The 22,045-nt window shown below is 37.7% G+C and overlaps 1 pseudogene; it reads left to right on the top strand.

The window, feature by feature from the left end:
* The first annotated feature begins 1,177 nt into the window (after positions 1–1,177).
* Positions 1,178–18,276, top strand: LOC111145036 (annotated as a pseudogene).
* The last annotated feature ends 3,769 nt before the right edge of the window (positions 18,277–22,045 follow it).

Genomic DNA, 22,045 nt, shown 5'->3' with positions numbered 1-22,045 from the left:
ATGACCTGAGCCGAAGGCAGAGGCTTTAACACACTGAGCCACCCAGGCGTCCCGACAAAAAGTATTTTAATGAATTTGTTTAGCTTGATTGGTTTAAGGAATGTAATTTTTCTGAAAATTTTTAGAAATGTGCTTCTAAAACAGATGATGCTTCTGGGGTCTATCTCTGTAGTAAGGCTTTATTTGTATGCACATTTTGTAGTAATACACCACTTGCAGGCAGACGTAAAACAAGCACCTCATGGGGTACCTGGGTGGCTCAGTGGGTTAAAGCCTCTGCCTTCGGCTCAGGTCATGATTCCAGAGTCCTGGGATCGAGCCCCGCATCGGGCTCTCTGCTCAGCAGGGAGTCTGCTTCCTCCTCTCTCTCTGCCTGCTTCTCTGCCTAGTTGTGATCTCTGTCTCTCAAATAAATAAATAAAATCTTAAAAAAAAAACCTCATGTGAAACAATAACCTCTACCAAGTAAATATTGTAAACTATTACTTTGTGAACTATAGACTGTAATTAGATAGTCATCACATACTTGTTAAATTATACACAGTAAAAATATACATTGCATCAACACAATTCATTATAATTACAAGTTATTCTAGAAAGCTACTTGAAGTCTCCAAGTGGTACACTTTTCATAATAGTAATGTACTATCTTAGGATGTGTATTAAAATTACACTTGAAAAATTAAAATTAAAATTCTCCACATTCAGGAAAGAAACTGGAATATATAGAAAAAAAATCACTGTCAAAGAGGCAAGGGAGGAGAGGATAGGAGGATTTATATTAGCAGTTCATGTCTGAGACTTCAGCACAGTTTGAAAAGGCCTGGATTCTAGAAGCGGACTCTCACCAAAGGAAGAGAGCAGCACGGTGAATTGGAGCCTGGATTTCAGAGCTGGATCTGGGTTCATGGCCAGCCAGGACCTGTTTAGCTGTGCAATTGCTGGCAACTTAACCTCTCTGTGCCTCAGATTGCCTGTGCACATTGGTTAAATAATTAAGTCCCATGAGCTTATCTGCACCAATTTTATTTTGAATATTAGTAAGTTTGCCTTTTCTTTATCCAACTATTCATTTCTTTCCTTTCCTGCCCCCCCGTTTTATTAACGTATAATTGACAAATAAAACCATATATGTTTAAGTGTACAGTGTGATGAATTACTGTACATACATTGTGGAATGACTACCGACTCAAGGGATCTTGGAGTGTTGTTGGGAAGACGGAGTGAGCCCACATGCATAAACAACTTGGTCTACACGACACGTCCACACAGAGCCTATCCGATGGCAGCTGTAACAACAATTACTATTGTCTTGGGTCCAACCCAGTCTCCTGTTTTGGGTACGGTGGTATGTAACAAATGCTACTTGTCCAAACTAGCCCAGGAGAAAGGCAGGACTGGAAGGGAGGGTCATCCACGGGTAAGTGTTCCTTCCGTGGGTGCCTAGTGACAACAGGGAAATCAGTATGGGGACAGCTTGTGTAATTGTGAAGGAACTGTGGGCCCAACAGCAATGAACCTCAGGGAGAGAGAGAGTCATGGAAAACAGACTCATTAGGAGGCGTGATGAAGTAGCTAGATATGGTGAGGAGAGGAATGATTGTTGAGTGACTATGGCAGGAAGAGGAACAAGTATGCCCAAGGACAGGGATGAGGAAGGTGACTTACAGGTTAGAGGGCAGAGGGAAGAGACGTGATTTGCTTCCACAGGGACTGAATGTGCTCCTGGGACAATCTCGTTCCATGATCGACAGCATTCCTAACTTTGGTCGTTCTGTCATATGCTTCCACCCACCACAAGGAAAACCAGAGCTTAAGTAGATTAGTGTTAATCCAGCCAAACGCATTTTAAAACTGAAAGGCTCATCTGTGAAGGATTTACCACGAGTTTCTGGGCTCCCTGCGAGTAGGACAGGTGCTCTCAGGGCCCCGGCAGGGGGAGTCACAGCTGTTTCGCCTTGCTAAATATTTAGACCCCATCTGTCTACCTCTCTTTCTACTCTGGCTCCCCTTCCATCAATCTTCCCCAGGCATGGGTGGTGCTGGAGAGGCTGTGGGCACTTTTGGGGCCCAGCTAAGGGAGATTCAGGGAAATACTTTGTAAGGGCCTGACTCTGCTGTTTGATGCTTGATTGTTGACAGCTTTCAAGCCTCACCCTAACCTCCTTCCTTTCTGCCCAGCGTCTGTTAACCTGGTAAGAAAGACGGAGTTCAAACAGGGAATCCCCTGCGCATGCGTGTGGGAACCCTCGCCTCAGCCCTGCCTCCTAAGCTCCATAAAACCCCCAAGCCAGCGTCCTGTCTCTGGTCGTTTTTAAACCATCATGGGTGCCTGTCCCACTTTCCCAGAGATGCATGAGGTAAGTAATATGAGCTCATTTTGTTCTCACAAGTACCCTACAAGGTTGAAATTTTATTCTAGTTTCTATGCAGGTAAGAAAGTTAGAGGTTAAAAAAGTAAACCCCAAGATAATTATGAAAATTGAACTACGATTTGAATGCAGTTAAACCTCTAAACTTTGCACTGTCTCACAGTAGCCTCCCAAATGGTGGGTCATCCTGGAAACACACATCCCATATTCTAGGACCCAGACATAACCTGTTTTCCTACGTACTTTTATGGATTCTCGGGTTCAATTTCTGGTGGCTTTTTTCAATTTTTTTTCCCCCTTATTCTTCAAAAACAATCATTCCCCAACATTCCTCTCCTTTCCTTATGCCCTAGATTCCTAGATATTTCCACCTGTGGCAAGAGCCTTCCCTCCTATGACTTCACCTTTTGTCTCTAGGTGAGAAACTTCCCTCCATCCTCTCTCTGAAGCTTTTGGCAAGACTAGCTATCTTCTGGACCTTTCTAGCTGGGTGTTTTAAGGAAATCATAAAGTCATCCTATTCAAATGCTAAGAAACTCTTCTCTCTGGGGAGCTTTTCCTCACGCCTTCCATTTTCCTATTGTAGGAGCTTCTACTCTTTGAGTCATGAGCTGGAAACACCCACAGCATCTCTGCAGCTCTCAGGGGCCCTCAAGAATATTGATTCTTTGGTGTCCTTTGTTCATTTCCTGTGAGACTCACTGCCATGATCACTGTCATGATCAGGACTTCATCTCTTGCTGAAATATTGCTCCTCTTTCCCCAGCCATGTATCCTAGACGTTATTAATAGAACAACCATCTTGAGCCATATCTCTGATCATTCTCTCCAAATGTCTCTGTTGAATGAAGCTCAGATATTTAACTTGGATAAAGGACCTCCTTGTCCTTTCCTCAATTTACCTTCATACCCATTGCTCTTGTTGACTTGCTGAGGTTTTTGGTTCCCTCTGGTTCTTTCCCCTCAATGGCCTTTCCCCACCCTTCTCTACATGCTAAACTCTCCTTATAATTCAAGGCCCAGTTCAAGTATGAGGGTCTCTTTCCTGAATACTTCTCCCGATTCCCCTCAGTCATTGAAGATTTTCTGTTTCTGAATACCCACTTAATTTGTAGTATTTTTATTCTTCTTATAACTTTTAATTTTATTATTCCATTTTTAATTTTTTTTCTTTTGTCTGTTCACTTTTGATCCCCCCCTTCACCCATTTCTCCCATCCCCCACCCTCCACTTCTGGCAACCATCAGTCTGTTCCCTATATCCACAAACTTGATTTTTTCTTTTTTTTCTTGATTCCCCATATAAAAGAGATCATAAAGTATTTGTCTTTCTCTGACTTATTTCACTAAGCATAATGCCTCCATGGCCTCCATGGCCCATCCATGTTGTTGCAAATGGCAAGGTTTCATTCTTTTTTATGGCTTAATAGTATGCCTTGTGTGTGCGCACAGGTGTGTATGACACGATTTCTCTATTTATTTATCCCGTGATGGATATTAGGTTGTTTCCATATCTTGGTTATTGCAAAAAATACAAATATTTTTATCCTTCTTATAACCTTTTTTAAAATTTAATTTAATCTGATTTTTTTTTCAGTGTTCCAAAATTCAGTGTTTATGCACCATACCCAGTGCTCCATGCAATACGTGTCCTCCACGATACCAACCACCAGGCTCACCCAACACCCTACCCTCCTCTGAAACCTAATTTATTTTTTCACCCCCATGATTAAATTGTAATGAGCTACACTGCAATGTACTAAATTCAAGGCCAAAGATACATATTTGTATGCTTGTTACAGTACGTGATGAGCAGTTTTTTCCTAAAACACAAATCGGATCATTTTGTTCTTCTGCTTTGTCTATGAGATAAAGTCTGAACTCATCAGCATGTGATGCATGGCCTTCCTCACATCACACCCTTGGGCTTTTCCCACCACTCCTCACTCAGTGCCCATCAAACAGAACCACTTACAGCATTAGAACAAACTCAAGCTCGCTGTGCCTATGCCTCTGTGCCTTCATCTGAGCTATTTCTGCAGCATTATTCCCTTCCCTCCTTTACAGGGTAAAATCATAATCTTTCATCCAGAGCCAGCTCAGGTATTACCTACTCTGTGAAATCATCCTCAACCTTTAAATTGCAAATTATCATTTATTCTGGGCTCCCCCATACTTTAGACACATCTCTAATTCTGATGCTATTGCATTATAACTAGTGACATGTTGGACTGTCTCACCTGACCCCTCCTTGAAATTAAGGAAATCAATTCTTCATAGTTATCTTTGTATTCCTCAGTACCAGGTAAGGGGCCTGTCACTTGGTGAACACTCAGTACTTCTAGCATAGATACTTGAGTAAATAAATGAGTGAAAGAATGAAGGAAGGAAGGAAAGAAGTAATCTAAATGAATATCAAATGGATTCATCTTGATTTTGCTACACATACCAAAAAAATAGAATTCTTGTCATGGTCCAAATTTCTAGTATAGCCTTCAACAACTTATTGGAAAGGAAGCAACTCTCTGAGTTTACTCATTCCATTCTTCATGTTTTCTAGTACAGGTAGGCTCTTAAAAAAAAAAAAAAAATCAATTGCAGATCTGGTTTCCATCCTCCGAAATCCAAGGATCTCTGTTATGTATTGTTCTCTCTGATATACTAAAACAGGTAGATGTATCCTAATACAACAAATGTATATATTCCCACAGCAAATAGTTCTAAGAATTCAACTTTGGTACTGATAATCATTTATCTTTAATTGGGCTAAATCTTGACTACTTCATTAAATTGCTCAATATTGTTTATGCTTCCATATTTCCACAATGTCTAGTTGCCATCTTAATGAATTTAAATTTTCTGAGGAAAAGGTGACTTGGGGTTAACTTGAAGACAATTGAGTTTTCTCTTTTCACAAGAGACCCAGTATTTGGGCTGTTATAGACAGAATGGCATGTAGCTATTTGAAGTTTATTGAATACATACCCTTAAGCTTCTTATGTGATAAATCACAGAACACATTTTAACCAAAGCACTTATTCCCCTCTGGAAGACTTTATATTTAAGCTTTACATGACAGTACGTGATATAGAAAAGACAACTCAATTTGACATCTGAAGAAAGTTGTGTGAGGAGGCTCTCTGGACACAGAGGGATACATAGAAATAAAGGATCTTGGTCTCTACTTCTGATATGGCCACTAGGTAGCTATGATCTAGGCCAATAGACACTTTCTAAGTTTAATCCCCTTGTCTATAAAATGAGGAATTTGGACTTTGTGATCTAAGGTCCTCTGCAGCTCTAAAGTGGTCTAAGCTTTGAATTTTAAGGAGAACATTCATAGATCCTTGAGTAAGCTCGTCTTGTGGGGGGTGGGGGGAGGGGAAACGACAAATTTGTCTTCCTCTCTCACAGTAATGCTTTGACCATAAAAACCATTCTAAAGTGTGATTATTTCTTGCCATCTACGCTGATTCAGTGTTTATCATTGTCAGGTGGTGTGACTTTTGGCACCACCCAGAAAGAAACTCCTCTCTTGGGGTAGGATATCATTAAGTAATTTTAGGAATAAAGAATGAATGACTTGAATTTCAATTAAAAAAAAAAAACCCAAAGACTCAGGATGTCTTGATGAATAAAACAATTGATTTAGGTTCAGTCAAACCTGAGACCTTGCCAGTGGCATAAGGAAAAATAACACCACTTGATTTTAAAAGAACAGGAACTGAAATCAGTTTTTCCCCCATTGTGGAAGAGGATAAGGGAAGCAATAACACGGAGCCAAGTACTTTTAAGCTCCACAGGAAGGATGAAGCCCCACCCTTGTGTTGGGTCTCCGAAAGAAGAAACCAGCTGACAGAACAGAAGAGCTCAATTTAAGTGGGAATTTTCTAATAAGTAGAATGTCCCCAAGTAGGAACTCCTTAACCAGTCACTTCAATAATATATTTGAGAACCTTATTACAGGAAAAGCACTTGTTATAAACAGGGTATTAGGGATTTAAATATTGAATCTGCCCTCAAGGAGACTATAGTCTAGTAGAAATCATCTGACATGTACATAAAAAACTCTAAAACCAGATAGAAGGTAAAATTTATGAACTGAGTAGAAAGGTAATAAATCCAATGTCAGTGGCAATGTTCAAGGAGAGGCTGCATGATTGTTTGGGTGACGTAAGAGAGATTTATACATCTGGTAGGAAGTTAAACTACATGTCCTTCAAGATCCTTTCCAACAAATGTTGTGTGGTTTTATTAGACTGTCACTATAGTAAGGATTTTTTTTAAAAAACAGGATTATCTGATTTTCTGTTCTTCTCACGTCTCAGATGTTTTTCTTGTAGAAATGTATCTCTATTGTATAGTATCTTTTACCAACATTAGTATTAAAACAAACATTGTTAATTAATTTACTTTAAGTATATGTGAGAATTCAACTAGTTAGAAAAAGTCAATAGAGCATATTTAAAACTATTTCTATTTTATCTAATAATTAAGACTAATTTCTATTTTATCTAATTATCAAATGGTTTCACTTACTTGTGGAGTATAAGGAATAACGTGGAGAACATTAGGAGAAGGAAAGGAAAAATGAATTGGGGGAAATCGGAGGGGGAAACAAACCATGAGAGACTGTGGACTCTGAGAAACGAACTGAAGGTTTTGGAGGGGAGGGGAGTGGAGGGTTAGGTGAGCCTGGTGGTGGGTATTAAGGAGGGCATGTATTACATGGAGCACTGGGTGTGGTGCATAAACAATGAGTCTTGGAACACTGAAAAAACAAAATAAAATTTAAAAAAATAAAAAATAAAAATAAAAAACCTGTTTCTAAAAGGCAAATACATTTTTTCCAATATAATCATGATGGATTTTTTAAAGGAAAACTTAATTATTTTATATAATACAAACCAGAAAAATGGGACTAAAATAATAATCTTACAAACATTTATAATTTCCATTCACTCTTCATACTACTTTAGCTTTAAGATTAATTGTTCAGAATCTTATTTCACAGTCACTCAACTTTTATTGACTTCGATATTGACAGACTTGGTACAAGTTATAAAGCCTTATGTGGCGTGATATGTAATTAGAATACTTTGTCTCATAACTTATATTAATGGTTGCATGTTAGAGAGTGCCAATTTGCCTCTGAGAAGAATGTAAGCCTACGTTAATTCATTTATTGTGGAAAAGCCTATCAGGACCATTAACCACTTTGTCTTTGCCTCATATAGTGAAGCACGAGCCGCTGCAGGGGTGGGTACGAGCTGTGTAGGCTCAGCCTACTGTTCCTTAACGTGACTTCTGTTAACAGTAAATTCATATTCAACTCGCCTACTGGTGAATTTTTCAAAATGTAAAGGCGCTGGATCAGGATCAGATTAAATTTTTTTTTTTAAAGCATTAGTAAAAGAGTAATTTGATTTCTAAATGGTTGTGGTAAGGAAGACTCTCACTGTCGTTCCTAAAACCTCATACATAAATTCAGTTGAATGGTACTGGATATGGGCCAACCATTTTTAGAGCACTGAGTTATAAATAATTAAGTAGCGGGATCTGGTGTGTTGTTTATAGGTCAAGATACACATACTCTGTTCTTATGCCCGAGGGTGATAAGGCTCTAGCAACTGATTTAGCTATCCAAACTGACAAGAGGCTGCTACGTAAACTGGAAAGCAAATTTATTAACGTGTAGGAGAAAAAATTCACTTTTGAAGAGAAAGGATACTCTGGTGCCTCGCTCTGTCCCGCAGGCCAGGTCAATAATGTGGCTCTTGCTTAGTGAGCACAACATCTGATCAAGGATAGGTAGCTGAATAATATTTATGGCTCCTGTTATCTATCTAGAAAAAGACCAGAGGTCTATCTCCACAGTAACAATACCTTTGAGGCCCCTGGTTGGGTACATGTTTCCCCCAGATAGCGCTGGACACACTCTGACAAATTCTTGCTATTTGGAATCTCTGTTTATAGATACCATAAATGTTATTTTCTTTAATATAGCTTTCCATCAAAGGATGATTGAGCATCAGAGAGAGGCTTAGGTCAAATGGCGGTGGGCCGGTGGGGCTGGGGAGGCTCATTCAAATGCCTCCAAGGGCAGCTAGTCACAGAAACAAATGAGGTTGATGAGATGTGAGAGAAGTGTTGGAAAATAACCAAATTTACTTTATTTTTCCTGAATATAGTCTGAACAGGTATGTACAGCATTTTTAGAGATATTTGAAATTTTAAAATAAAAAACCTTGGAAATAGAAATATTTCCTTACTTAAGTTCTCTTTCATAATTTGTTACATCTGTTCTTATCATGGAAACATAAGGTATCACCATCAGACCATGTAAACCTAAACCACAAATCCTTCAATTGGGTACAATAATTTGATTTACTAGTTTCATACACAAAAATGGAGCTGAGAAACCCTGGTGCTTTTTAACATGTATAGACTCTCTTTACACAGTGCTTGGGTCTGGAGATGTCTTTGTGCCATTCTGGCATCCCAATACCATTGCCCTTGACTTTCAGTTATTGCTTTGCAGTTCAATGGCTTCAGTTTGTAGCTCTTGTTTTCATATTATCAATCTCAAATTACAAAGGTAAACTTTCTGATGTTTCAATGTTACTTTATTTTCATAAAGTTTAAAATCAGAGAACTTCTTTGGAATTCCATTTTCAACTCCACAGCTTTGGTGATATAGTTCAAGCCATGACTTTCATTTCAGGAACGTGATTTCGGTGCAGGATGATGGGCCGGATTATTCCTTGCCAAATTAGTTTCTTAAAGACACAATTTCACTTCAAGTGAGCAAATTGAATCATACGTTTGTGTAGCTGATGAATGTGGTGAATGTCTTTGCAGAGAACTATTCAAAATCGATGGGTTCTTGCATGAAAAGGCCAAGACTTTGATCCACTTTTCATTGTTAGAGATTGAGTGGCAAATGGCATTAAAGCGTCCAAAAATATTAGCAGTTGGCCACATAAGTCCATGTACTGCAACAGGCCACAATAGGATCCATCTAATTTATAAAAAGCCGCCCTCGGATATCTGGATTTTATGCTATGCAACGTTATCCAGTCTACAATATTAATTACAGCACATTCATGGTATGTTGGCACAAAGCAATTCCTAGAAAATGATGTAATCAGGAGACCTAAATTCTATGTCTTGGGAAATGTTTCCTTCCTAAATTTAAGTTTTCACACTAACACTGTCCATTGTAAGAGTTGAATCACACTGACTGATTTTTACCAACTGCCCTGCGTTTTGCAAATTTTCTTGCAGACAAAGATCAGTCCTTTGCCAAGTCCAATCACAGCCTGTCATCTTCTGACCCATGAGCATTTTTGTCAATATCACCAATTCAGTGTAGCTGATGATGTGATATTATTTAAACCTGTGCTCTCATCATCTGCAGGAAAAAAAACAACGCTGCAACCAATTTAACTTTTTGTATACAACTTTTCTGCAAGGACTAAGATTAGTACTTCCAGTAAGATTCCCATTTACAAATGCTTGTTTCTGTGCAGAACACATAATTTCTGCTGTACTCTATGATCCTCTTTTATAAACTTGCCATCCGGGTAATTCTTTCACTTAATATATAACCCCACTTATAGGAGCATCGGATATTTTATTCATATTCAAAAACAGTCCTTGACATTTCAATTCTAGTCTCAGGTGAAGTTTTTCATTTCTCATCTTCTCCATATACCAGTCATAAACGTTATGATTTGTTTCATGATTGTTTATTTCATATTTCACAACCTCTTAAGTTGTGGTTCTTTCAATACGGACATCTTTTATTTGCACATTATATATGGAAGACTATTCTTCACTTCATCAAAGAAAGATGATCTTTTCCACTGAGTCTTAATCAAGCATCTTTTCCCTACATTCAGTGGAGATAGACATATAGAGAGACACTTCCTTATTTTAGAAGAAACAAACACAAGCGGAAACTGAAATCAGCTTTAACATTAGAGAAACAATAGGGAGTGAGGGTGACTGTGGCTAATTAAAGACCAAATATTCCATCTAAGGGAATAGTTGCTGCTACTCTATATAGAAAAAGTAATTCATTATCTTCATGCAAGAATGCAGATCTAGTATTGTCAAAATCAATTTTTTTTTAAAAGAAAAGCTGAAAATGATTGGCTCAATTAAAAAAGAAAGGAAATTACAGGTCAACAGGCTAGACAGAAGAGGTCAGAAAGCCAAATCAGTCCCATAGGCAATCAGTATGCAATTTCTGTAATAAGGTATTACGATATTTTCATAAAATTTTACTTTTCTGAGATTATACCCACCACTATGATTGGAACACTATATATTCCCCAACATCTCAAACATTCTAAAAAACAAAATTATAAATATCAGCTCATAGTGTGAATCTCTTATTTTCGTTATCCCAGCAGGTTCTTTCTGCTGGTAGGGATGTTGATCACATGGACCTGCGTCCCTGTCATCCCCCATCACCGAGAGGATGTCGTGTGATGCAGCCTAGCCACTGTTCTGAGTTTATGAATGGGCATGTGACCCAACCAGTCCAGTCAGAATCCTCTCTGCGTTTTTATTTAAATGTTGATCTACTCGCTTTTCTTGGGGCTCAGAGCCAGAAAGTACATGATGTCTAGAATTATTTATGGTCACTTTTGCCACAACACAAAGAGTCTACCTCAAAATGATGCTAACATGGAGAAAGATATCACAGCCAAAAACATGAAGAAAAGAGATAAATAAACCCAGAATTTTCCTTGGTTTTTAGTTATATAAACCAGTATATTTACTTTTTGGCATAGGCTGGTTCAGGGTGGGTTCTGTAACAAGTAAATAGTCTTGACTCCATCTGATTAGTACAGATAACTAATATTATTCATTATGTCTGAGTTGTTTGGCAAGCTATATGGTCCATATAATCCTAAATATTCTCCATTATAATATACTATACTTAATTGTAATCTCTTATTTAACATCAATTTTATGTACTAGATTTGGAAAACTTTATCTGTGAAGAGGAAGATAGTAAATATTTTAGACATTTTGGGCCAGATGTACTCTGTCACTAGTAACTTAACTCTGTCTTTTTGTGAAAAATCAGCCATAAATAGTCCGTAAACAAATAAGCCCAGTTATGTTACAGTAAAACTTAATCAATGGCACTGAAATGTGAATTTCATATAATTTTCACATGTCACGAAACATTACTCTTCTTTTGATTTTTTTCAATCACTTAAAAATCATTCTTAGCTTGTGAACCATATTTGGCCTGCAGGCTATGGCCTGTTAACCTTGGAGTAGATCATAATGTCCATAAGGTCAAGGAGGGAGCCTCATCATCATTGTGTCCCCAGCACTAAGGGGCAATGCTTGCAAGTAGCAACATATCCCTAAATATTGAATGTGGGTAAATGAGTACTCAAGGAAGATCAAGATTATGAAAAAATCAGTTTTCACAAAAAAACAGTAACACTAAACCTTCTGGAAACTTACTAGAAATTATTAAAGACTGAAGGAACCCAAGGAAGGTCACTGCTTCTTCCAGTTCTCTGGCCCCGTCTTTGGCCTTTTCTCATCTCTTTACACCCTCCCTCCTGAATTGTCCCAGGAACCCCAACTCTTGCTCCTTCTATTATTCAGACCAATGTTTCTCTTTACAACTACTATCCCCAAACTTGCATATGGAAACCAATCAAAGTATTCAGGTGAATAGAGGAATCTACCTTACAGGTCAGGGAACAAACCTCCCAGTTCTATTCAAGACATCCTCAACAGGTCATTGGTCTCAGGCACATGCTTAAAAACTGATCTTTTTCACACATAAAATAGAGACAAGTATCACATATGGAACCAACTCCATACATTTTCTTGAAAGTTCCACATGAATGAGTAACATATGGGATACATAGATTTTTTTTTAATTCCTAAAAAAATTCAACACATTATTGGTAAAGATTTTAGTACTTTTAATGATGATGAATGTTTATGAGGAATGTGATCCTGCCTGCTTAACAAAGCAAATTTGTTTTAAAGGTGCCATAATTATAAAGAAATTTCTCATCTTAAAATAAAAATAAACCTTCATACTATATTTTTTCTTAACTAAATCTTATATTCAACTGATTGTAAATTATTAATACATGAAAAGGAAAAATGACAACATCTGCATCTTAATTATATAAAAAAAATAAAAGAACTCAGCCAGCCTAATCTCAAGAAAATATGAAAATTACACCTTTAGGATCCTATGCTCTAGAGAAATGTGGATCTTTCTAAACAGCTTTTAAAATGATATTTTATTCTAGTGGAATCTTTTCTCTTTCATTAACCTGGAGGATAAACTTAGACTTTCAGTTAAAGTAACTATCAAATGAATAAAACAGCATTGTATTATCAATATATAACACACTGATCTTAAATAATAGTATCCTAAAATTTTTTAGTCTTTCATACAATAATGAACAAGTCTCTTTTCTTCAAAATCATCTTTAATGTGTTGTATAGCTACTGTTGCTAAGACTCTTTTCTTTTTTCTTTTTCTTGAAAAAGAATATTATGTTACATGGCCTATGGGGTCCTCTTATCTTACCTTAACTTCTGCTATCATAACTACACAAAACTAAAAATCCGCACAGACATATCTTTGTTTTAAATAAAGAATGACACATGGAAATGGTTAGATTTTAAATTGTTTTAAATATTCACATTATATTTCAAACCACCAATTCTCACAAATGAAAAATTTGAGTTTCTAGTCCATATCATCCAGTTAATCTGTCCATGTTTCACTTATATTTGTTTATGAGATATGAGAGTAAGTATAAAATAGTAATTCCAAACAAATGTGCCTCCATCATTTAAGAACAGGATGAAAACATCTGGTTGCGTTAACACAAATTGTAATTGCTCTCACTGGTTATCTCTTTGGCTGTACAAAATCAAGTGGACTTGAATGGAGCATTCTTTCTCCTTCTCTATTACGCTAGCAAATAATATCATTTTCCACACCTTCCACTGAGGGACTTTTTCAAAAGAGATTTTACTCTCATTTTCTTCCCTTGTGGGGGTGGTATGGGGAAAAGGGCAGTAGAGGGAGGCAGGGAGTTAAACCAAGTCCAGCCAATTTTCAAAAAAAAGATAATGTGGGGGCGCCTGTGTGGCTCAGTGGGTTAAGCCGCTGCCTTCGGCTCAGGTCATGATCTCAGGGTCCTGGGATCGAGTCCCGCATCGGGAGCTCTGCTCAGCAGAGAGCCTGCTTCTCTCTCTCTCTCTGCCTGCCTCTCTGCCTACTTGTGATCTCTGTCTGTCAAATAAATAAATAAATAAAATTAAAAAAAAAAAAAAAAAAAAAAAGATAATGTGTTCTCACCACCTCTCAGTTGTAAGCTCCTAATCAGTAAAAGCCAAAGTTGTGCACAAGTTTAACTTCCCCATTACAGTGTGAGTTCTTCAAAGACAGACCCCTATTTTACTCATGTTTTTACCCCCAGCACCTACCATGCATGATACAAGAGATGCAGGAAGAGCTTACCAGCAGTGCTGAAAGAATTAATGAATGGGTGAAAGGTCAATGATTAAGATTCTATGTGTAGCCACAGCCATAACTCCCTTTAAAAGACAAATATACACAGTATCTCATTGGCTAGGACTGTAGGGTAAGCCCCACTAAAGAGTAAGAGTAGTCATTGTTATTATTTTAAATATAGAAAATAATTAGTGAAAGCCACTCAAAAATTTGCATTCATCTATTGAGATCTGAAAGGTTGGGTTGGTTTATGATTGATCACAGGATAGTAGGAATTAAAGAAATACCATTGGATTAGAAACCAGCAAAAGTTTTTCATGTCAAAGACCATTTTAATCAATTGTTAGGATTTTTGTTCCTTTTGAATTCCTGTATTGCTTTTGACAATATTTCAGAATGAGGCAGGGTTAGAATTGCTTTCCACCCAGTAAAGAACTACATGGAAAAATTGGCTTATCTTCTATTTTCTAGAGACAAAGGTGAGATTCTATTGAAAAGAAACAGGATAAGAAAAAGCATAATTAACTAACTCATTCTCAATATTCCTGGTCTCCTTCCTGTTACTCAAATGGATCTTTTGTTTGAAAATGAACACTTGGGGACACACTGGTAAGTTTGACTTTGATCAGTATATGCCCCAAGATTTCCTTGATAGTTTTCTTTTGCATAAAAGAAATGGATGTCCCTGGGCAGTCTGTGGAATCTGCTCCTGTATTCAAATAAGGCCTGCCATAATTACTGCTTCACTTAGAGTAATACTGCTGGTTATTACAGCCACAACATCCGACATTGCTCAGAGATTATCCCTTCAAAAGAAGAATCAAGAACTATGCTGCTTATAGCAAAGACCAGTATATCTACCTCACCATTAAAATTTTTATTTCTTGGACAACATAAGACAAAAATCTAATGTAGAATCACCAATAAAATCCTCCCAAGTTGATTTCTGACTGAATGGTGCCCAATTAAAATCCCCAGTCAATGAGACCACAGAACAAACACCATAGAAAGTAAAGAAACATAACCTGATACTAATGTTGTCCATATTACCCAGGCAGAAAGCTGTTGCCCACAGAGTCAACAAGGTGCAGGAAATACATGTGTCCACAGGCATGTGTCAGAATGCAAGGAGACAAGCCAAATCTGGATTTGACTAGTACCTGAAGTTTTCTCTGACAAATTCAAGGACATAGGGCGTACATCTCAGGAAGTGTAACTTCAAGTTAACCTGATATTAATAAAGACTTAATAGTGTTATAATAAAGTCTCTATAACTGGATGTATATATTCATGTGATCTCCACTATTCGAGGTTCCTACTCAGAAAGTCGTCACTGGGGCCTAGGCTTCAGGGCAGGGAAACATGAGTGGTAGCCTTTAGAAATGGTCATGACTTGGTGATGTCCATTGTAGTTCGGGGGGGTCAATCATCAGTGAATACATCCTCACATGGTCTGTTGCACTGAAGAGCACTGTTTCTGATAGAGTTAGACACAGTGTAGTAAAGGGCAGCAGCACCCCAGATAAGGCGACAGCTTACAAAAATGTCTTGGGAAAGAAGTGATTCACACCATTAAAAATCCAGGCACAGTAAACTGATAATATGGCCTCAATTGTTGACCAATTTCCTAAAATATAATCTGGGATTTTATAGAAAGAAACTGTATAATTCTGTCTGGAATCAGCTATTACACCAATTCACTTAAAAACTAAAATATGGGAGGGGCGCCTGGGTGGCTCAGTGGGTTAAGCCTCTGCCTTTGGCTCAGGTCTTGATCTCAGGGTCCTGGGATCGAGTCCTGCATTGGGCTCTCTGCTCAGCCAAGAGCCTGCTTCCCTCTCCTCTCTCTCTCTCTCTCTGTCTGCCTCTCTGCCTACTTGTGATCTCTGTCAAATAAATTAAAAAAAAAAAAAAAAACCCTAAAATATGGGAGTGTCTGGGTGGCTCAGTTGGCTAAGCACCTGCCTTTGGCTCAGGTAATGATCCCGAGGTCCTGGGATCAAATTCTGCATCAGGCTCCCTGCTCAGCGGGGAGTCTGCTTCTCCTTTTTCCGTTGCCCCTCTCCCCTCTGGTGCATGCTCTTTCTCTCTCTCAAATAAATCAATAAAATCTAAAACAAAAACCAAAACCTAAAATGTGTATCGTTTGTTTTAAAGGGAAAAACAAAATATAATTAAAGAAAAAAAGGAGGGTTATCAGACCAGTGAGACAACCCCAGTAGGCCATTCCAAGTCCCTACAAAAAGGTCTCAAACCTAAAGCTACAGAACACTTTGAGAGGTCACCAATGATCCATCAAGTAAGGACCAAAGCGCCCATATTTAGTGCTTACAAGGCACTCAGTTTTTACCATATTTTTGTTTAATAAATGTGAATTACTGCAGAATTATTTTATAACCCACTAGAAAAATGTTGTTCCGTGATATTAAATTCACCAGCACAGAGATGCTTTCTGGAATATCAAGCAGGCACCGAGTTCTGAGTTTGTGCCGGAACATAACAAACACAAACCACAATTTCTTTGGCTTCACATTAAGAAATCAGATGGTGCTCAGGGAGTACATGAGCATTCTGAAGGGACAATGTCCTCCAAATAAAAGAAGCCCTTGATCCTATCTCAGAGTCAAGAAGTTCTAGATTTATGTCTGCAATTATGTCCACATAATTTACATTGATTACAAGCTATTTTCCGGGTTACAAGGAAGAAGGCTGGTGAGGGTAGGAAATGGGTGTTTGGATAAACAGGACTTGAACTTTCTGACAGGAATCACAAGGAGAATCTCAGCCTTATTCCCATGGTGTCAGGTGTCAGTGCCTTGCTGGAGAGGAGGTATCCAGAAGAGAACCCCCAGGCTCTGGGATATGTCCCTAAGTGGCCAGGAGAGTATCCAGTGATTTGGGGTTTTTTGTTTGTTTTTCCAAATAGAAAGGAGCCCAGGAAGGCTGTATGAGAACAGAGCACTGGAGATTTACAGGGGGTAAAACCCAGCTAACAGAAATACGTCAGTATAACCCACCACAAATCTTCAGTTTGCATGAAAGCCTATAGAGAAGTACACTCCAAAGGCAGAAGAAATAAAATAATTATCTTTGGCTCAGAGCCACCAACAACAAAACAGACCTCGATGCCACAATGATAGGACTTGCAACTATAGACAGATCACTAGATAGGGTTAGTTTCTGACTCAGAGTCTGAATGAATGAATCAGTTTGTCTGGTTAGTATTAGGCAGTCTGTGAACAAAGGGGTTATTTGAACTGTCCTCATGGTTGTCTCCAGCAAATGGTCAGGTGGAAAGAATGATGTAGATGGTGAAGATTATCACACTGAGGAAGACTGCCATTAAGACTCACTGGGTTTCACATCGCGTGTTCCATACAAAAAAATCAGAGCCTGTCCAGTGAGGACAAAGGGATGGTGCCCCACCTGGCTTCAGCTGTCTCCGAATGATCCCTGAGAATTCACAACACAATCCTAAAGGCTGCTCTACCTGTTGTTCCTACCTTTCATTTTTTAACAAGTCATTTTTTTTTTAACAAGCCGGTCTTTGTAAAGAACTGTGGAGTTACCAGGGTTGTTTTTTGCCATGGGTATTGAGGAATCCAATTTGAAATACATGGTACGGTGTGCTTATGGGCCAACAGCTCTGGAAGGGCCAACTGGAAAATGTTTTCTCCAAAGAAGTAAATGATACCAGAACCATTCAAGTGTTTCTCAGCCTTACGTGCTTATTCAGTTTAGCTGAATTATTCCAAGAGATTTAAAGTTTTGGCATCACTTGGTTTGCTTATTCATTTTGTTATTCAGCACTTTTTCTGTCTTTTAAAAATATTTTAAATTGAGGCATATTTCATGTGATTGGAAATGGGTGTAATATGGCTTCTGTTAGATTTTGCTACCTTACGGCTGACAGGCTAGGCATTCATCCCAGCAGCTGCCACGGATGGATTTTGGGAGAACATGGCAACCCAGGTGTGGCTGTAGAGTGGAGCAAATGTGGCAGGCATTTCTCTCCAGGAACTGAATCCAGAAATGGGAAGACAATGACAGTGAAAATTGGAAGGAAGGAAGTGCCTAAGATGGTGGTTGAAAGTGCCTACAAAGTCATCAAGCTAGAAGGATACACCAGCTGGGCTCCTGGATTAAGTGTGGCTGATCTCATGGACTCCTTGTCGAAAAAATCTACCCAGGATCCGTCCAGTGCCAATGATGGTGAAGGGACTGCATGGCATCGAGAATGAAATCTTCCCAAGCCTTCTGTATATCCCGAACACTCAGGGATTAACCAGTGTGATCAACTAGAAGCTGAAGGATAATGAGGTTGCTCCTCTCAGGAGTCACCTAGTGGGACATCCAGAAAGACCGAAAACACCTGTGACTTCTGGCTTCTAGGCTGTAGAAATTTAAAACTATAACGTGATTAACCATGAGCCTTCAGTTTTTCATCCATATACGTGGATCACAGTTTGCTTTTATCTTCCTAAATATGTGAATCTGGGCTCACAAATTCGAAGATACACTTGTTTTAATGTTGGCAATATGAACCCTTAATATGTAAAATTAACTATCATAAAAAATAAATTATTGAGGTATATTTCACATTCTATAAAATATACAGGTCTTAGGTATTCAATGAGTTTTTCTTATTGTGGTGAAGTGTAAATAACATAAAATTTACCATTTTAATCACTTTCAAGTACAGTTTGGTGGCATTAAATACATTCACACAGTTGTGTATCCATCACCCCCAATCATCCAAAGAACTCAACATCCCCCAAGTAAAACCCTTTACCTACTAAACACTAACTCCTCTAGCGGTGCTTGGGTGCTGCAGTCAGCTGACAGCCAACTCTTGGTTTCCACTCAGGCTGGATCTCAGGGTCCAGGGATCAAGCCCCGCATGGAGCTCTGTGTCAGGCTCCGTGCTCAGTGCTTAAGCTCGGTGCTTAAGACTTTCTTTCCCTCTGCCCTTCCCCACCACTCGCTCTCTCCCTCTCTCAAATAAATAAATCTTGAAACACTGACTCTTCTATGTAGTGAAGCGTCTTTTTATACGCTTACGTGCCACCTGTATGTGTTCTTTTGGGTTGTCTTCTTTTAATATATGTGCTGCCGAAGCGAGCATGGGTTGTCTTCTTTTAAGGTCTTTGGTCCATTTTTTTTATTTGGGTGGTTTTCTTACTGTTGAGGTTTAAGAGTTCTTTGTATATTTTATATATTTAATAGATGTTTCTTTTGCAAATATTTCCTCACAGTCTGTGGCTTGTCTTCTCATTCTCTGGACATTGTCTTGCACAGAGCAGTTTGTAATTTTAATGAAGTCTAGCTTATCAATTTTTTTCTTGATTCATTTCTAATATTAATTTACAGGAATTCTTTTTATATTCTGGATACAAGTTCTGTCAGAGTTACGAGCTAAAAGTATCTTTCCCAATCTGTAGCTTGCCTTTTTATTTTTTAAATAATACCTTTTGATGACAGAAATTTTAATTTTAATTAAATAATTAAAATTTTATATTTATATTTAAATTACATTATATTTATATTTAAATAATTAAATTTTGATTAATTGAATAATAAATTAAATAATTAAATTTTAATGTTGATGAAAACCAAATATTTTTAAATGGTTAGCACTTTTTGTGGCCTATCCAAAATATTCTGCTTATCCCAAAGTGGCTTAGATATTCATCTATGTTTTCTTTCTACAAGGTTCCAGACTCTGGGTTTTACATTTCAGTCTATAATCCATTTCAAATTAAGTTGTGTGTGTAGTGAGAGAGGAGTTTAAGTGTATTTTTTTCCATATGAACACCTAGTTTTTCCAGGAATATTTGTTTCAAAAGGCTTTCCTTTGCCCCACTGGATTGCCTTGGTACAGTGGCAAAAAAAAATCAACGATCATATATACATATGACAACTTCTAGCCTCTCTATTCTGTTCTCTAGATCTGTATGTTTATCATTATACCAATACCACACTGTCTTGATCTAAGCTTCAAGGAATAAGTCTTGAAATCAAGGTGCAGTGTAATTTTACCAATTGTGCTTTTTTTAAAAGATAGTTTTGGATATTCTGGGTCCTTTGTATTTCTATGTAACTTTTAGAATCAGGTTGTGTATTTTAGTAGGGATTTCATTGAGTGTATGGACTTATTTGGAGAGAACTGACATCCAGATGTCAATGAGCCTTTCAATCCATGAATGTATCTCTCCACTTATTTAGGTGTTCTGTAATTTCTCTAAGTAACATTTCATACTTTTCAATGTAGAAGTCTTGTACATCTTTTGTAAGATATCCATAAGGTATTTTCCAAAGTACTTGATGTTTTTGATGCATTCATATTTAATGTCTTTTGCAATTTAATTTTAAATTGCTCATTGCTTGTATACAGAATAAAATTATTGAATATTGCCTGTGTATCTTGTGTTCATGCTAATTTTACTTGAAAGGTCTACTATACTTTTGGATGATTCTATAGAATTTTTTAAATACACAGTGATGTTTTCTATGAATAATGAGGATTTTACTTTTTCCCAGTTCAGGTGTCTTTTGTTTCCTTTTCTTGCCTCAACGCACCAGCAAGAACCTCTACTACACTGTTGAATACAAACGGTGAAAGCAAACATCCTTGCCTTGTTTCTAATCTCAGAGGAAAGGATTTAACATCTCACCATTAAGTATTATGTGAGCTATAGACTGTTTTGCAATGCCCTTTACCAAACTGAGGAGACTGTCATCCTGGTTTGCTGAGAGGTTTCATCATGATGGAGTATCAAACTTTGCCAAATGCTTTTTCTGCATCTATTGTGAGTTTTTTCCTTTATTCTGTTAAGTCGTATATTCCATTGGCTTGGTTTTCAAGTGTTAAATCAGCCTTATATTTGTGGGAAAAAACCTACTTCATCATGATAAATTATCCTTTGTGTATATTACCAGGTTGTTACAATTTCTGTGTTCTGTTCATAAGAGTTATTAATCTATAATTTACTTTTCTTGTAATATCATCATTAGGTCTCAGGGTTATTCTAGCCTCATAAAATGAAAATAAGAGGGGGACCTGGGTGGCTCAGTCATTAAGTGTCTGCTTTCAGCTCAGGTCATGATCCCAGGATCCTGGCAACCTGTTTTTCCCTCTCCTGCTTCCCCTGCTTGTGTTCCCTCTCTGACTCTCTCTCTCTCTCTCTCTGCCAAATAAATAAATTAAATATTACAAAAAAATAAAATGAAATATGAAGTATTGTATTCTGGGGCGCCTGGGTGGCTCAGTGGGTTAAAGCCTCTGCCTTCAGCTCAGATCATGATCCCAGCGTCCTGGGATGGAGCCCCGTGTCGGGCTCTCTGCTCAGTGGGGAGCCTGCTTCCTTTCCTCTCTCTGCCTGCCTCTCTGTCTACTTGTGATCTCTGTCAAATAAATAAATAAAAATCTTTAAAAAAAAAAAAAGAAGTATTGTGTTCTATTTCACCTTACGAAAGAATTTATGTAGATTGGTTTCATTTCTTCCTCCAATGTTCGGTAGAATTCACTAATGAAGATATCTAGGGTGTAGTTTTCTTTGTAGGAAGATTTATGATAACAAATTCAATTTATTTAATACATATGGGGCTATTTGGATGCTCTATTATTATGTAAGTTTTGGTAATTTATGCATTTTAAGAAATTTGTCTATTTTATGTTGCAAAATTGATTGGCATAAAGAAGTTTGTAGTATTCACATTATCCTTATAATGTCTACAGAATCTGTAGTGGGGTCCCCTTTTATATTCCAGATATCAGTAACTTGTGTTTCCTCTCTTTCTGGATTACATTTGCTGGGGTGTATCGATTCTACTTGTCTTTCAAAGTATCACATTACAGGTTTTTAAAATGTTATTGTACTGTGTTATCTAGATTGCTTTCTTTGCTTAACAATATATCATTGACATTTTCCAAAAGTAATAATATAAATATTCGTCAATTTTTAATGGTTGCATAACATGCCTTAATTCCATATTTGTCATTTCCAAATTTTTCAAAACTACAAACGACATTTTATTTTTGTTTGCAGGCATCACACAACCCATGCTGGTACCTAGTAGTACCTGCTAGGTTATAAACCATGAAATTAAAATGTTGATAGAGTCTCCAAAAATGTTGTAATAAGAGT

The sequence above is a fragment of the Enhydra lutris genome, unplaced genomic scaffold (assembly GCF_002288905.1).
Source record: "Enhydra lutris kenyoni isolate GAN:26980312 unplaced genomic scaffold, ASM228890v2 scaffoldscaffold12, whole genome shotgun sequence".
Classification (NCBI taxonomy): domain Eukaryota; kingdom Metazoa; phylum Chordata; class Mammalia; order Carnivora; family Mustelidae; genus Enhydra; species Enhydra lutris.
Note: the sequence above shows the minus strand (reverse complement) of the source record. Positions and strands in the feature narration are given on the sequence as shown.